This window comes from Dromiciops gliroides, chromosome 3 (genome assembly GCF_019393635.1).
Source record: "Dromiciops gliroides isolate mDroGli1 chromosome 3, mDroGli1.pri, whole genome shotgun sequence".
Classification (NCBI taxonomy): Eukaryota; Metazoa; Chordata; class Mammalia; order Microbiotheria; family Microbiotheriidae; genus Dromiciops; species Dromiciops gliroides.
In genome coordinates this window covers 640,921,219-640,925,112 of record NC_057863.1, presented here as the reverse complement: position 1 = coordinate 640,925,112, position 3,894 = coordinate 640,921,219, and the positions used below count along the sequence as shown (strand labels likewise).

Here is a 3,894-nt window from a genome sequence, read left to right as displayed (position 1 = left end):
CCTCTTCTCCCTCTCCCCCTCCCCCTCCTCCCCTTCTCCCCCTCCCCCTCCTCTTCCCAACCCTCCTTTTCTGGACATGGTTACCTCCAGAGAGCACGGCCCAGTTCCATGGCCAGTGACCCCATCCTACAGGTCAGAGTGACTCCCTTATTATTCCTGTAACAGCCATTTACCCAATTAAGTAAATACAAAGTGAATACAAGGTGATTTGGAGGCGGGGAGCACTAGTAGTTGGAAGATCAAGAAAACCCTCAAGGAGGAGGCAGTATGGGAGCAGTACCCTAAAGGAAGGAGGTTTTTTAAGAAATGGAGGTGCATGGGGCAGCTAGGTGGCGCAGTGGATAGAGCACCGGCCCTGGAGTCAGGAGGACCTGAGTTCAAATCCAGCCTCAGACACTTGATACTTACTAGCTATGTGACCCTGGGCAAGTCACTTAACCCCCATTTCTCCACCAAAAAATAAAAATAAAGAAATAAAAAAAAGAAACGGAGGTGTCAAGGCAAGAAATGGGATGGCAGGTGGAGAGGGAACTGGAGGGAAGCCAATGTATCTGGAATGGACAGCGCCTGACACGGACAATGTGAAATCAGACTGGAAGTATAGGTAGGAGGCCCATTGGGAAGGGTTCTCAGTGGAGCCTGGTCTCATTCAGGGTCCGTGGATGCTAAGTGTGCGTACACACACACACACACACACACACACACACCAGACATTTATCCACTGCCCACAGTCCCTAGACCGCATCCCCTTTCCCCTTTTTACCACTGGTCTCCAGTCTTCCCATTGTTTGTCTTATCTGGACAACCAGGCAACAGAAATATTGGCCTATCTCTAAAAGGCTAATACCTTTCATTTGCCTGGGCTCTCCCCAAGTCTCTTGGCTCTTGGAAGAAAGCACTGTGAAAGTACCTAGGAGCTCCCAGAAATCTAAATGACAGCTGGGAAAAGAAGAGCTTCTTCTATCTATTTAAAAAACATTCTCCTCCTTCTCCCCCAGATAATAGGTCTGGTGAGCACAGTTAATGACTGGCATATCAGCCTAGGGGCAGGATGCACCAGGGTTTTGAGGCTCTCTGTCTCAGGCAGTGTTTAAACCAACTTTCTGCATTTAACCCAAAGAGAAAAGCATTCATTTTGACCACCAGGCTTGATTGATCAACAATATAATGGGGAAGCTTGAACAAAGCCCTAACTAGGGCTGGGCAACTGAGTTGTTGTCCCAGGGTACCATATTTAGAAGGTATTGCTAGGACTCTACCAGCATAGAAACAATAGAGTTCAGCAGATAGTGAGCATAAATAATTAGTTTAGACCTTTCTCGATCTTCTCAATTGTTAGTCACCCCACTTCCCTCTCAGTACTTCCTGATTGATTTTGTACAGAGGTATACCAAGGAAAGAGAATCAGAACACCAAATTCCCTGTCCCTATCCCAGCACCTGTCAGGCAGCTAGGTGGCAAATTGAATAGAGGCTGGGTCTGGAGTCAGGAAGACCCCTCTCCCTGAGTTCAAATCTGGCCTCAGACATTTTTTATTTTATTTTATTTTTTTGTAGGGCAATGAGGGTTAAGTGACTTGCCCAGGGTCACATAGCTAGTAAGTATCAAGTGTCTGAGGCCAAATTTGAACTCAGGTCCTCCTGAATCCAGGGCCGGTGCTCTATCCACTGCACCACCTAGCTGCCCCTTGGCCTCAGACACTTACTAGCTGTATGACCCTGGGCAAGTAACTTCACCTTTTTTGCCTCAGTTTCCTCCTCTGTAAAATGAGTTGGAGAAGGAAATGTCAAAGCACTCCAATATCTCTGCCAAGAAAACCTGAAATGAGGTCACAGAGAGTTGGACATGACTCAACAACAACAAAAAAATCCCAGTACTTCCTGGTAGACCATGAATCCTTACCACCTCTCCCCATCTCTGCCCTTGCAATGGCCTCTTTAGAAAGTCTTGGCCCAGGGTCCGCAGGTCTCTATCCCTCTCCTTTCTCTCCCCTTCTCCCATCACCACCACTGAAGTCACACAAATTCTAACTGTATCTGTCCTTGAGGGTAGCAACTGTTTCTCTTCTGTCTCTGTATTCCTAGCACCTAGCCCGGTGACTGGCCCTGTGTAGGCAAATAATAACTGTTTACTAATTAAATTGGATTGGGAAAAGAGGCTGGCCCAGCTGTGACAAAAGCATCCTTGCACTTGGCCACATGGATTCCAGGGAGGAAACTGCCTCTGTAGTGGTCATTCCAGATGCTTTTTTGTCAGAGAACTGTCTGGTGCTCTGAGAGATTAAGGGACTTGCCCAGGGTCACATGGTCAGAGCGGGTTAGAGGTGGGACATCCCACTTCCAGGGCAGGCCCCTATAGCCATGATGCCATTCTAAGAGAGTGAGAGTACTAGGTTGTGGTCATGAGGAAAATAGGGTTGGGGTTTAGGGTCCTTAGGAATTCCTCTTGAAAGAATTACACCCTCTTGCACACAAAAACAATTAGAATGATGGTAGTTTATTTTGGGGCTGAGGAAGGGAAGGGAAGGGAAACCAAGAGAAATCCTTGGACTTCTCATGGGGAGAGAGGCATGGCACAAAGCATGTGGCTCTGAGATACCAATCTCCTTGAGCAGGAGACTGGCAGGTACTTTTATAGAGGACTGAGGGGGGTGACCATCTGACTGTGGAAAGTTCCTTTAGTGAGGGAGGACCATCCCCCACTGGTGGTGGCTGGAGGAATTGGGTGAGGGGTGGCTGCAGATCTCCCAAGCCATCTCCTCAGGATACAAAGGAAGCAGCCACATCTAGTCTTATCCCCTCCAGGGTTGAGGGAGACTAGAATGAAGGGTGGGGGGGGGGAAGGGAGAGAATTTGATTCCATTTATCTCTGTCCTCTGCTTTAGTTTTTCAAGGAGAAGGTTCTTTGATGTGCCCCAGAGAACTTCTGGGGTGCCCTGGGCCATAACAGTTGGTTCCTTCCTCACACCTGGGCTATAATTGGAGAAGGGAACTAGCATTTATTGGGCACCTCTTGTATGCCAGGCACTGTGCTAACGCTTTACAAATATTAATTGTTCTTTCTCCTGTCAACATCAAAATGGGGAAAGTTTTCTTCCCTTTTTCTGCTCTTTTCTCAATTCTATCTAGTTCAATTCAATGAATTCTTATCAACAAGTATAGCACAGCTGGGAGCAGCTAGGTGGTGCAGTGGATAAAGCACCTGCTCTGGATTCAGGAGGACTTGAGTTCAAATCCGACCTCAGATACTTGACACTTACTAGCTGTGTGACCCTGGGTAAGTCACTTAACCCTCAATGCCCTGCCAAAAAAAAAAAAACAACCAAAAAAAAGTATAGCACCTGACAAATAATGAGCCCTTATTGAGGGTTTATTGATTGGCTGATTATTAAATACTTATTTTGGACAAGATTGAACTTGTTCCTAGGGATGTAAAACATACAATATTTTTTTAAAAATCAATAACAGGGAGAATTTACATAATGCTTTAAGGTTGGCAAATGATTTTTTACAAATATTAACTTGTTTGGTCCTCACAATTACCTTGAGCGGCAGGTGCTATTACAGATGGGGAAACTAAAACAATTAAGTGATGGTCACAGAGCTAGAATTTGTCTGAGACAGGATTTGAACTCAGGGCTTCCTGATGCCAGATCCAGCATTCTTATCTTGTGAAATTCAATTGACATGGTTTGGTCTCTCACTCCCCCACCACCTAATTCCTAATAATTCAGATTCAGATCAGGGCTCTTCATGTCAAATGTAATGATTGGAATGACACCACCTGCTGGAGAGCTACTGTAGGAAAGCTCCGCCATGAGGAGAAAGTATCTGAGGGCAAGCCATGTGGTCAAGGTTCTTGGCATCAGGAAGTGAAGTTTGCTCGTGGGTACTG

At 46.2% G+C, this 3,894-nt stretch overlaps 1 non-coding gene across 1 annotated transcript; it reads left to right on the top strand.

Annotated features, from left to right (window-relative positions):
* The first annotated feature begins 1,420 nt into the window (after positions 1 to 1,420).
* On the top strand, positions 1,421 to 1,528 carry LOC122752396. Its single transcript, XR_006356143.1, has one exon. It is a non-coding gene; the product is annotated as a small nucleolar RNA SNORA17 (small nucleolar RNA).
* The last annotated feature ends 2,366 nt before the right edge of the window (positions 1,529 to 3,894 follow it).